This window comes from Dermacentor albipictus, chromosome 5 (assembly GCF_038994185.2).
Source record: "Dermacentor albipictus isolate Rhodes 1998 colony chromosome 5, USDA_Dalb.pri_finalv2, whole genome shotgun sequence".
NCBI lineage: Eukaryota > Metazoa > Arthropoda > Arachnida > Ixodida > Ixodidae > Dermacentor > Dermacentor albipictus.
In genome coordinates this window covers 156,267,408-156,280,984 of record NC_091825.1, presented here as the reverse complement: position 1 = coordinate 156,280,984, position 13,577 = coordinate 156,267,408, and the positions used below count along the sequence as shown (strand labels likewise).

The 13,577-nt window shown below is 46.9% G+C and overlaps 1 protein-coding gene across 3 annotated transcripts in view; it reads right to left on the bottom strand.

The window, feature by feature from the left end:
* LOC135902306 (leucine-rich repeat neuronal protein 1-like) overlaps positions 1-13,577 on the bottom strand; it is a 120,035-nt gene that overhangs the window by 66,165 nt on the left and 40,293 nt on the right. Inside the window, exon 1 of one of the 3 annotated variants that reach the window (XM_065432275.1) lies at positions 1,065-1,186. The exons of the other annotated variants lie outside the window; for them this stretch is intronic. The gene's annotated coding sequence lies outside the window, so the exon portion shown is untranslated. Of the gene's footprint in view, positions 1-1,064; positions 1,187-13,577 lie in introns of those variants that run through there. 3 annotated transcript variants of the gene reach the window in all.

Genomic DNA, 13,577 nt, shown 5'->3' with positions numbered 1-13,577 from the left:
GCGGGAGGAGAGCCGCACATTAGCCGACCACGCAGTGGAAGCGTAAGAACGAAGCCAGGAGGCGGCGCTCCGTACACGCGGGGAATTCCGATCTCAAACGTGCAGCCACGTACGCCCGCTTGCTCGCGCAGAGATAAAAATGTGAGACAAAGAATTTCAGCTGACTGGAAGAAATTTCATTCTGGAACCGCTGTCGGTCGGTCGGCCCTCCGTGGGGCGAATAAATGAGCTCGGTTATTCCGTGCGAGCGGTTTCCGAAGCGCGGCCCATAAATGATATTGTTCCGCTCGCTTCAATATGTGTGTCTGGCTCCTTGCACTGAACGAGAGCAATATCCGAAGAAGCCCGGTGCTGCCAAAGCTTATTGCCATGCGAACCGACCGAGACACGAGAGAACCTGGTCGTATTGATTGCGACTATCCGGCGACGTGCGTAGGCTTCAGCGTATACATATGCGTGCAAGCTACGGCCATGTAACGGGATCACACGATGTGACAGCACCTAGGACGAAGGCAATGATGCTTTCCCAGATGTCTCGCGCATTAGCGCATTGTGCTTTGTACGTTGTATTACGCGAGACAGCTGCTCAGGGACAAGGCGACGGAGTTGGAACAGGCGACAGTTATCTGAGCTTAGTCTAGCCGATCGCCGTCAGTGCCTTAGGCGAGATGTTTGCCTGCTTATATTCGCCTCGGCAGGGCTGTAGGGCATTATGGGGAAGAACGAAGGTACAGATGTAGCTCCTTATATGTCACCATCGATGTTCTTAGTGTTTTTGAACCAAATATTATATTTTTTCCCATTAGTTCACACTTCACGGTGCCTTGGCGTGGTTGCTTTCGATCTTTCTTTTGCGATTCGTTGATCCATTTAGTGCAAAGATTTCCATCGTTGCGTGAAAAAAAAAAGAGTCATAAGGATAACTGCATCACCAGCTAGCTACGTCGATTAAAGGTTTACTTTCGAGAAAAACAGTATTTCAATTAATATATATATATAAATATTTATATATATTCCAACTTCATTATAACTCTCAGAATGAAAAAATGAAATGGTAGGCGAACCTTATCCTGACATCGGTGTCTCTTAGTGGCACTCGCACCTCGGCGTTGGTGGTCTTTCGGTTAAGCGAGCGAACGTCTTTTCCCTGGCACGATATGCAGGCGAGAAGGAAACACAGCATCAGCCACCTGGCAGGACGTAGCCTCCTAGTGAGCGGCGCCCGAAGCGCACCTTTCACGCCCTCTCCGGTGCTGACGTCAGAGCATGCAAGCATGTAACAAGCGCGCGCGCGACGCTGTTGCGAGTGAGCGAGCGAGCAGGTGCGCGCCGGGAAAGGTGCGAAAGAGAAGAGATTGATGTCACGTCTGTTCTGCTAGGCAGATGTTCAGTCTATGCCAGGCAACTATTTTCCAATAATTAGCCGGTTAAATATCATGCCAACGTCAGTGACACCCTTACTTCCGCTTTCTACTGGCGGGTTTCTAGGAATTTGGCCAAAGTCGTACTCACGTGGCGGGTTTCTAAAGACTACGATCCTGCGCTTTGGTGTGCGGTAATCATGAGTTCTAATCATAATTATAAGTGTAAATATTCCAGACACTTCAGTAACTCAACTTGTAACTGCTGCACTAATTGTAAGTGTCTTATCATGGACGGAAGCCTACACTGCTGTTATTCCCTCTTCTTCAGAATCACTAGCCTTCACCGGCTTATGTTCAACGTTCAACCTTTGTCAACATGTGAAAGAACCAACTCGCGTTACAGCATCCACTGCCAATTTGCTGGAACTTGTGCTTAACAACCTTCCCTGATTCCGTTTCATCTCTCACACTTCTACGGGGACTAAGCGACCATTCAGTTATCAACATCGCTATGCCATAGCGTTGACCTCATCCAGTGAAACAACATAATTCGAGATTAAAAAACAGGAAATTATTCTGCAAATAATACTGAACTAGAGGCATTTGCTGACTTATTCTTTCCCAGATTTCGCGATGGCTCGCTACACGATAACTGGTCCATTTTTAAAGGCAAATTAAAAGCCCTTACTGAAAAGTACATTCCACCCCTCTCTGGCACCCTCTCACTGGCACTTTCTCAGATGACTGGAAGGTGGGCAAGGTGCCAGCGCACAAGTCTGCTGATGCTCATAGTCCATTAAATTGCAGACCAATATCATTACATCAATTCCATGAAAATTACTAGAACATATTATCAATTATGCCCTCGTCAGTCACCTTGAATACAATTCCTTTTTTACAGGCCATCAGCATGGTTTTCGAAGAAATCGTTCTTGTGAAACGCAGTTAATCGCTTGTACTAAAGACCTTTCTGCAGCTTTGGATTGTTCTTCCATCGTTGATTGTATATTCATTGATTTCGCTAAAGCGTCTCATACCCTGTCTCATCCTCTCCTTTTTAAACTTAGAAAATTAAGCATAATTGATGCCGTATTAAAATGAATTGAATGTTTTTTGCGTGATCGCACTCAGTACGTGACAGCTAACGATCATAACTCTAATCTTTCACCAGTAAGATTGGGTGTTCCTCAATGATCTGTACTAAAACCTCTCCTCTTCCTAATCTATAATAATGACCTTCCTGATCTCGTAACATCTTCTATCAGGCTGTTTGCTGATGACTGTGTTATATACAGAGAAATTTTTAACCCATCTGATACTAATGTTCTTCAGAATGACGTTAATAGTATATCTGCATGGTGGGACACTTGGCTCGTGAAACTAAGTATATCCAAATGCAAGACAATTAAATTAAAACGAGTTTCTTCCAAAGCTAACCCGCATCCGTATGTTCCTTAGGACTCTCCTTTATCCTTTGTCTCTGTGTATAAATATCTTGGCGTGCACATCAGCAGGTGGTCGTTCATGAAAAACTCATATCGAACACATATCTAACAATGCTAATCGCATGCTCGGCTTCCTTCGCCGTAATTTTTCCCTTGCTCCGGTTGTTTTAAAATTACTTTTTTATAAAACGGTCGTTCGAACTAAGATGGAATATGCGCCTTCCGTATGGGACCCTAATATAAAGTCACGAATACCCTAAAATCTGTTCAGAATCGTTCAGCTCGTTTAATTTGACAAACCACTCTCGTGCATCTAGTGTCACACCTATGAAAAGAACCCTAGATCTTCCAGATCTTTCCCATGCGGCGTCATCTTTCTCGGCTCTCCATTTTCCACAAAATCTATTACGGAGACGAATCACTAAGTCTCTTCACTGCTCGAAATTACGTATCAACCCGCATTGATTATCAATTCAAAGTTGGCATTCCAAGTTACAGAGCTAACCGGTATTTTTATTGTTTCCTCCCCAAGACAAGCTCAGACTGGAACCACCTGCACGCCTGCATCGTCTCCATTCCTGAACCTGAAGCTTTCAAACCTGCGTTTCTTCATCACCTATGTTAAAGCTCTCCTGTTCTTATTGACTTGTACAAATATTTACCACTCCTATCTGTAACGCCTCAACGGCCCTTATAGTATCCAAATAAGTAAATAAATAAATAAATAAATAAATACTTAGGTTTAGTTAATTAATTAATTAAATAATTATGCTCTCATATCATATCTATAATCAAACCCATGAAGTTTTTACTGTGCTATTATTTTCCATTTCTTTCTGATTTATTTTGAAATGCGGGCCCGCTCGTCTCAAGTGCGGCACCGAAGTGATTCTCGATGCTCGTGCCGCTAAAAAAGCTTGTCACATAGTCGTTCCAGAGCATATATTCAAAAACACACTACATGAGCAGAAATAAATGTTTGGAACATAAGATCACTTCTGTATGAAGCGAGTAAATGTCTCGTATTAATTTTTACGGTAAGCAATAAGATATGAAGAGGTGGCGCTGTGTTTGTAGTCGCTAAAGTAGAACGTAAATCAGCATTGTAAACAGTCTAAAGCTTCCGTAAGTTTTAAATAAATAAGAGTAAATGGCTAACCGCAGTAGTAATGCCTGGATTCTGTATAGCTCAACGAATGCTCCTTGTTTATTTTTTTTTTACGTTACTACACTAGGAACCAAATTATGAGTGTCATGAAAGGTTTGTGAACTTTAAATGCAAACATTGGTGTCAGCTATATTGGCAATATGAACAGCAACTGTAGGTTATCATTAAGTAAGCGCGCGTTTCTTTCTCTCTCGCTCTGAAGAGAGGAGTACCTGGCGCCATCAAGGACACGAATATGGAAACTTCGGTTTCCTGAAATAGTGTTTGCATTATGAATTAAGCTGTGTAAGCCGTCACCTGGGAAGTTGAATACAACCCGGTATTGTCGTAAGTCTGCGTGTGTTCGTTATCTATAATCCGACAATTGTCAGTAATCGTTATTTCCCCTTGTTTGGCCTCTAAACGCAACGCTGAAGGTTCTTAGAAAGCGTCCCGAAGTTTGGGTCTGATATCATATTTCATATAATCTTGCCCATGGTACAGTAAATAAAGTAAAAATGCCTGGTCAACCATCTTTTCTCTTGGAGTACGACGACCCATACTTCGCTTGTGTGTCAGGCGACGTGAAGAAATCCGCGAATTCTCCTCTCCTGGTATGACGTGTACACACTTATTATGCATAATTAGATCAAACAAAAGAAAAATTATTTCTGATTCTACACCTTTTTACCATCAATCCTCCGCAATTGGTCACGTTTTTTTTTTTTCTGCGCCCGCGTCGCCTGACTGTCGCGCGATGTCAGAAAACTGCAAAAACTCACCACGTGAGTGTCGTGAACGCAATGCAAGATGCAAGATACACTAATACGCTGAACAAAATTGAACTTTTCACGGAATAGCCGGAAACTGCCCCCTTCCGAAAGGAATAGAAAATAGCTACCCGACGATTGCTCTGGCACAGGCTATTCGGAGATGCCGGGGAGCATGAATTTATTTGCGTGTAATAAATACTTTCGCATGCCAGTATAACGTAATCAAGCTCTTTTGGCACGTATTCGACATCACTCTGCCAACTCTTCTTCGCTGAGGATCCGTTCAAGTGGCATTTTTAAACTTACGTTGGACGCCGCCGTGAGTTTTGACTAGCTACCGCGAGCTAAGTAAGGGGAAGCGGGCCAATCGCAGACGCCGGCACCACCATCCTCATCCGGTTATCTACATTCACTGGGCCAGCCCAGCCCCACCGAGACCCTCTCCATTTCTGCATGCTCACCACCTCTGCTCAGTCAATTATAGATAAGAAACCCCGAGCAGTAAGGCAATGCTATTCGCTTTGAAGGCAAACAAAAGTGGCGTCCTACAAACGAGGAGAGCGTTTCATTGACCTGTTCAAACAACACTACGGGTCATGGCTGGATGCTTGTGTTGGCGATTACGTAAACTTAAAATTATGGGGTTTTACGTGCCAAAACCACTTTCTGATTATGAGGCACGCCGCAGTGGAAAACTCCGGAAATTTCGACCACCTGGGATTCTTTAACGTGCACCTAAATCTAAGTACATGGGTGTTTTCGCATTTCGCCCCCATCGAAATGCGGCCGCCGTGGCCGGGATTCGATCCCGCGACCTCGTGCTGAGCAGCCTAACACCATAGCCACTGAGCAACCACGGCGGGTATTACGTAAACTTGAAGTCAGGAGATTGTAATAAAAACAGCTTGGAACAGCTTTACGTTATATGGCCCCTGCTCGTGTCCCCTTAGATTGCAAGCAACTAGTCAATTAAACTTGCTGTCAATAACTCTAGCACTCACATACACGTCCGACTACAACTGCTAGAGCTACAAGGAAAGATAAACTGTTAAACGCAAAACCGTCAATAGATGAGGCAGAGCATAGGCAGGTTGTCGCGGACACTTACAAAGGCCACGAAGCGACAACGTCAAGCAGTGGCACAGACGTGACACATTGTGTTACCGCCCGGAGCAGCAGCACAAAGTTGGTGCGTCATTTTCTCTTTCTGTCTTTTCTCTGTCTCGACCATCTTATTTTCTTTCAATGAACGCCGTCAGCGCCAATGGCAACCACGTACAGACAAACGCACGCAACGTGCGCTGTCATGTCCCGCTTCCCAGCGGCGTGACACGCGCCACGACAGCCGTCATTTTTCTCAGGGCGCCGGAAACTGCGGCGACAGCGGGCACATAAAAGAAAGGGAGCAGTGGCGGGCCATTCGCCCGACCTGTGCCTCACGTAATTGGGGAAACGCCACCGTCGCTCGCGGTAGAACCGATGGTAAAGTTCTGGTCGCGGAATACCTTTTAGCGCTGGCTTCTGGCGGTTGGACCTTCAACACGGGTAACGGAAGAACTAGGTTTCCGGTGGAGGGACGAAAAGGCAGTGAGCGGGGTAGGCTCAGATGAGGTGGAGCGAACGGAACGTGACGGCGTCCCTACCGGTTCTTCGCCGAGGACGCACATACAGAAACATGCTGCCGTCGCGGTGACACAGCGCAGCCAATACGAATGCCGCAAGCTCGTATCCTCTCAGTAACTCGCTTGCGTCCTGTTACCCACGCACGTAACTCCGTACTATAGCCGAGACGATGAGGAAAGGAACACCTGCGATGCATCGTCGTCGCGTTGTCCCGCTGTCAGTGTCAGGCGACGTCGTGGGCGATAAAGGCGTCGGCGGGAAAAAAAGACAAAGCGAGAAGAACGGGCACTCGTTCCTAGAAAGAGAATGGAGCAGCACCTTCGTGACGCCGTACGGACAGGCAGGCAGGCGTCGAAGGAAAGCCTCCTCCCTCAGCCGTACTCCGTAGGATCAGCCTTTCTGCTCCTCTCGGCCGTCCACGGCGAAGGACGGCGCCGACGGCCGGACACCCGCTGCACGCCTCCCACCCGCGCTGCCGTCCCCCCGCACGTCCGCCGGAAATGGAATCGAACACGGTTAAGTGGCTTTGCTTATCTGCCGGCTCCACACTCTGGCCCCGATGCGGGAGCGCCTTTCGCTCCGCACACGTGCCCTTCCTCCTTCTTCCCTTATTTTCCCCGTTACCTTTCCTTCTCGTTCTATGCTCGCAGCTGGCTCTGCGGGGCTGTTTTTCTCTTTCGGCACTCCCGCACGCTCACTATTGCTGATGTTGCTGCTTCCGAGACTCTTTCGCCGCGCCCGGCAATGGCCGTGCGCTCGCGGAGCCGTTGAGAAGCGTCTTCACGCGCTCCGACGCCTTTCTTTCGCAAGCCGTTCTTGTGCCCCTGCATTGATTCCTGGTTTGTTTATTCTGCTTGCAGGGTTTCTCGCTTCGTCGTTCTTGTTTCACTTCTCAGCAACCGTCTTTCATCGTGTGTCTTGCGCCACTCTTTTCCACGCCAGCAACCGTAATGTCTTCGTCTGCGTTCGGAGGATTTGGCAGGAGCGTTCTGTACGGTCTTCTCTGTTTACCTGGGGTGCTTTCCTATGACACAGCCATATGGCCAAACTTCGTCGAGCTCTTTCTTCATCGCATGGTGTGGTTCAGAGAAGATGCATGGTGCCTTTGGGAAGGAAAATCCGCACAATTTATTGCAATACGTGAAGTTCTTCTGATGCGGTTGACAGCAGCGATTGACGGCATGTGAAGGAACATTTTTAAAATGCTTGTCATGATACGGAAGTACTGCGCTACTTGCCTGCCACTGCAGGTTGAAATGCCACTACTGGGGTTTAAGAATAAAATGAGACTTACCCCCGTATTCAGTAGCCATAGCGCTCGCACCATAGCTCAGACTAACGCAACCGTGATAGTCAGCGACTCTCAGACGGCAATAAGAAACTTTGGCAGCGGCAGAATCTTCCCGGAGGCACTATACGCATTCTTCTTGCAGAAGGTCAAGATTGTAAAAGAAAGATGCACATCACATGAACACCCGCTCACACCCTCGCGGAGGACGGCAACAACGAGGCGGCACACGACGCGGCTCGAGGGCTTACGGAGCGAGCCGCAGTCGCAAGTGACGCCCCGGCACTCTCCCGACGTGACGGTGTGGTAAATGAGTGGGTGTGGGAGGAGAGGATGACCACGTATAATGAAATCACGAAACACTATATGTTACAGCGGGGCATATTCCCGCGACCTCATGCAAAATTGGCAACAAAGCAGTCTGTCGCATGGCGGCAGTTACAAACTAGGACGTATCCGAATCCCGCGCTCTCGCACATAATATATCCGCATATATATCAAACGGATAAATGCAACACATGTGAATCCAGAGCCACTCTGGAGCATACATTATGGGAATGCCGAGGGATATATAACAGTAACGAGAATGCGGCCTCTAGCAACATCCTTCGCACGCGCTGGAAAGCCGTGTTGCTCAGCCTCGCCCTCGAGGATCAACTATGGGCCGTCCAGCGGGCCGAGGATGCCGCCAGGACCCCCGAACTCCTGGCCGTCACCTAGGAGGGGCCTTTCGCCCTCCACACCAACTCGCAGGGCACGCAATAAAGTTATTTCCCCCCTCTTCCTCCTCCTACTCCTCCTCCTCCGCAGAAGCTCCTCTGGCAGCTGTCTAAGTATGCGCAAGCATTGTACCACTTGCTCATCACCGCGCAGCCCAGTATAATTATTATTGTTATGAAACTCGATGTGACTAGTGTAAACGACAGCGCCGCGGCATCACGAACTGCCCAGGCGGCGCAAGGTGATTTGATGAGGCAAACAAATTACTGCAGATGGCAGAGCCAGGTGCGTTGATGATGTTCCCATCATTATAAGCTGGTATAAGCTGGGTCACTTCTGGCGCAGAGTTGTGCGGTTTGCAGTGTGTGTGATTTGTGGCTACCTCGATCAAGTTAGGGGGGCCCTCGTCAGTGGGGGTGGTGACGTGCGCCAGGAACCACATGATCGCGGTGCTATCGAAGTGCTGTCGACCAGCTTTCCTTAGGACTTGGAGAGCTTCGCATGAAGTGCGCCCTCGTGCGTAGTTACAAACTGCGGATTGTGAGTCGCTAAGAATTGCCTCGCAGTGGAGTTCGGTAAGCGCAAGCGCAATCGAAACCTCTTCCGCTCTTTCTGGGTATTCCGTGCTGACACTACACGCGTGCGCAAGCCGGTGGTTAACGACTACGACTACCGCGGTGAACCGGTGTTCTCGTGTGTATTCTGCCGCGTCTACGAAGCACGTAGTCCTCCTCCCACCAAAGGAGTGCAGCAGTGCCTTGGAACGGGCCTGGCGTCGGCCCCCGTTATGTTCGGGGTGCATGTTTCGAGGGATAGGGGCGACGATCAGCGTGCCGCTGATGTCAGGTGGAATGACCTGTTTCTGACCGTCTTGCACGTGGTAATTTAATCCGAGTTTCTGCAGGATGTACCAACCCGTGGCTGTCAGGGACATGCACTCGAGATGCGAGGCTCTTTGCGCATGCACGATTTCTTCAAGCGTTGATGCGCTCAGCAAAGTAAAGCGAACAATGCATGCATTCATTGAAATCACTCATGCAACACAGAGACCAGCATACGTTTCAGTAATGAACAAGCTCAAAACAAGCATCCAAACCATCAATAAACATTGCATAACTCTCTCGGAAGTACGCTACGGCCGAGTATGCTCGCCAAGCGAGAAACGAGGGGCGACGTGCGACGCGGCGGGAGCAAGGCGTTCAAACGCAAGTGCTTCTGCTCTCTGCGCAGAGGATTCAACGTAAAGCCGAAGAGAAACGTCGTAGGCGCCATTCTGACCCCGCTATAGATGCGCGCGAAGCCGCACCTACGCGTCGAAAACGAGCCGAAGAAGCCGAACTACGAAAGCGGCAGCGCGACGATACCAGACGCAAACGTATAGAAAAGGCCGAAGGTTGCAGACAATGGCTTGCCGCAAGTTTAGTTCACACTGCGGCTCGTCATATCTTGCAAGATGTCTGAACCCCCCCCCCTCGATCGCAAAACATAATGCATCACCGAGTGTGCAGCAGCCCTTCGCCTTCACGTGCTAGAGGAGTGTAACATGCTACCGAACTTTTGTCATTGCCCTTACTTCGCTGCCGACGTAATCGCCCGGACCTTCTGATTTATTTTATATCTTCATGGTACCCTCCTCACCTACCCCGAATTCCACAGCTGTATCAGTTTCGTATTCCGCGCAAGTTCACCATAGAGCATAGACCTTTCCATATTCGTGCCTGTCATCACCTACATTCAAGCGTCCACAGAATACAGTCTTTATAACACTTATTTTCATGATCTTGATATTTCATTTTTCAAGACATGAAGCGGGGAAAAGCGGCAGGAGAAGATAGACTACCAGTGGATTTAATCAAAGATGGAGAAGACATAATGCTTGAAAAACTAGTGGCCCTTTATACGAACTGTCTGTCGAATTCAAGGGTCCCTGCTGGAGAATTAGAAGAATGCCAACATTATACTAAGCCACAAAAAGGTAGACCTTAAAGAATTGAAATATTATATGCCAATTAGCTAATTTCCAGTATTACATAAAATATTCACAAAGATAATCTCCAAATGAATATGAGGAACAGTGGACTTTAGTCAACCAAGGGAACAGGCAGGCTTCAGGAAGGGATACTGTACGTTGGATCCCATCCATGGGGGTCATCAATCAGCCTCTCTATATGGCTTTCATAGACTATGAAAATGCATTTATATCAGTAGAGATACCAGCAGTCATAGAGGCATTACGTAATCAAGGAGTACAGGCCGCTTACGTAAGTATCTCAGAAATTATCTGCAGAGATTCAACAGCTACCCTAATGCTCCACAAGAAAAGTAGGAAAGTACCTATAAAGAAAAGGGTCTGACAAGAAGGCAGAATCTCTCTAATGCTATTCACTGCGTGCTCAAACGAAGTACTCAAGCTATTAAACTGGGAAGGCTTAGGAGTAAGGATCAACGGCGAATATCTCAGCAACCTTCGATTTGCAGATGACATTGTCCTGTTCATTAACAATAAGGACGAGTTACAACAAATGATCGGGGACCGTATCAGAAAGAGTATAAGAGTGGAGTTGAAGATTAATGTGCAGAAGACAAAGATAATGATCGATAGCCGGGCAAGGGAACAAGAGTATAGGATCGCCAGCCAGCCTCTAGAGTCTGTGAAGGAGTACGTTTACCTAGGTTAATTACTCACAGTGGACCCTGATCATGAGATGGAAACTTACAGAAGAATAAAAATGGGTTGGAGCGCATTCGCCAGACATTGTCAGAACCTGACTTGAAGGCTATCATTATCATTAAAAAGAAATGTGTACAATCAATGCATTCTACACATATGGGGCAGAAACTTGGAGACTGACAAAGAAGCTCGAAAACAAGTTAAGGACCGCGCAAACAGCGATGGAACAAAGAATGTTAGGCGTAACGGTAAGAGACAGGAGGAGTGCGGTGTGGGTCAGAGAGCAAACAAGGATAGCCGATATTCTAATCGACATTAAAGAAATAAATGCAGCTGGAAAGATCATGTAATGCGTAGGTAGACCGTTAGGGTTGCAGAATGGGTGCCAAGAGAAGGGAAGCGCAGTCGATGGTGTATTCATCATCATTATTATCACCATCATCATGAGCCTGGTTACGCCCACTGCAGGGCAAAGGCCTCTCCCATACTTCTCCAACTACCCCGGTAATGTACTAATTGTGGCCACGTGGTCCCAGCAAACTTCTTAATCTCATCCGCCCACCTAATTTTCTGCCACACCCTGCTACGCTTCCCTTCCCTTGGAATCCAGTCCGTAACCTTTAATGACCATCGGTTATCTTCCCTCCTCATTACATGTCCTGCACACGCCCATTTCTTTTTCTTGATTTCAACTAATATGTCATTAACTCGCGTTTGTTCCCTCACCGAATCTGCTCTTTTCTTATCCCTTAACGTTACACCCATCATTCTTCTTTGCACAGCTCGTTGCGTCGTCCTCAATGTAAGTAGAACCCTTTTCGTAAGCCTCCAGGTTTCTGCCGCGTATGTGAGTACTGGTAAGACAGCTATTGTACACTTTTTTCTTGAGGGATAATGGCAACCTGCTGTTCATGATCTGAGAATGCCTGCCAAACGCACCTCAGCCCATTCTTATTCTTCTGATTATTTCCATCTCATGATCCGGATCCGCGTTCACAACCTGCCCTAAGTAGATGTATTCCCTTACCACTTCCAGTGCCTCGCTACCTATTGGAAATTGCTGTTGTCTTCCGAGACTGTTAAACATTACTTTAGTTGTCTGCAGATTAATTTTTATACCCACTCTTCTGCTTTTCCTCTCCAGGTCAATGAGCATGCATCGTAATTGGTCGCCTGAGTTACTAAACAAGGCAATATCATCAGAGAATTGCAAGTTACTAAGGTATTCTCCATTAACGCTCATCCCCAATTCTTCTCAATCCAGGTCTCTGAATACCTCCTGTAAGCACGCTGTGAATAGCATTGGAGAGATCGTATCTCCCTGCCTCAAGCCTTTCTTTATTGGGATTTTGTTGCTTTCTTTATGAAGGACTACGGTGGCTGCGGAGCGGCTATAGATATCTTTCAGTATATTTGCATACGGCTCGTCTAGACCCTGATTCCGTAATGCATGATCAAAAATAACGTACAGCGCAAAGGACAAGGACAGTGATAGACGACATACACACGTGTATGTCGTCTATCACTGTCCTTGTCCTTTGCGCTGTACGTTATTTTTGATCATGAATTACCAACTAGCCCAAGCAACCACCCTAGTCCGTAATGCATCCATGACTGCTGAGGTTTCGACAGAATCAAACGCTTTCTCATAATCAATAAAAGCTATATATAAGGGTTGGTTATATTTCGCACATTTCTCTATCACCTGATTGATAGTGTGAATATGGTCGATTGTTGAGTAGCCTTTCTGGAAACCTGCCTGGTTCTTTGGTTGACAGAATTCTAAGGTGTTCCTGATTCTATTTGCGATTACCTTAGTAAATAGTTTGTAGGCAACGGACACTAAGCTGATCTGTCTATAATTTTTCAAGTCTTTGGCGTCCCCTTTCTTATGGATTATGATTATGTTATCGTTTTTCCAAGATTCTGGTATGCTCGAGGTCATGAGGCATTGCCTATACAGGGTGGCCAGTTTTTCTAGAACAATCTGCCCACCATCCTTCAACAAATTTGTCGTTACCTGATCCTCCCCAGCTGCCTTCCCCCTTTGCATAGCTGACGATGCTTTCTTTACATCTTCCGGCGTTTCTTGTGGGATTTCAAATTCATCTAGACTATTCTCTCTTCCATTATCGTCGTGGTTGCCACTGGTACTGCATACATCTCTATAGAACTCCTCAGCCACTTGAACTATCTCACCCATATTAGTAATGGTATTGCCGACTTTGTCCTTAACGCATACATCTGAATCTTGCCAATTGCTAGTTTAGTCTTCACTGCTTTTAGGTTTCCTCCGTTCCTGAGAGCATGTTCAATTCTATCCATATTATAGTTCCTGATGTCCGCTGTCTTACGCTTGTTGATTAACTCAGAAAATTCTGCCAGTTCTATTCTAGCTGTAGGGTTAGAGGCTTTCATACATTGGCGTTTCTTGATCAGATCTTTGGTCTCCTGCGATAGCTTACTGGTTTCCTGTCTAACGGCGTTACCACCGACTTCCATTGCGCACCCCTTAATGATGCCCATGAGATTGTCGTTCATTGCTT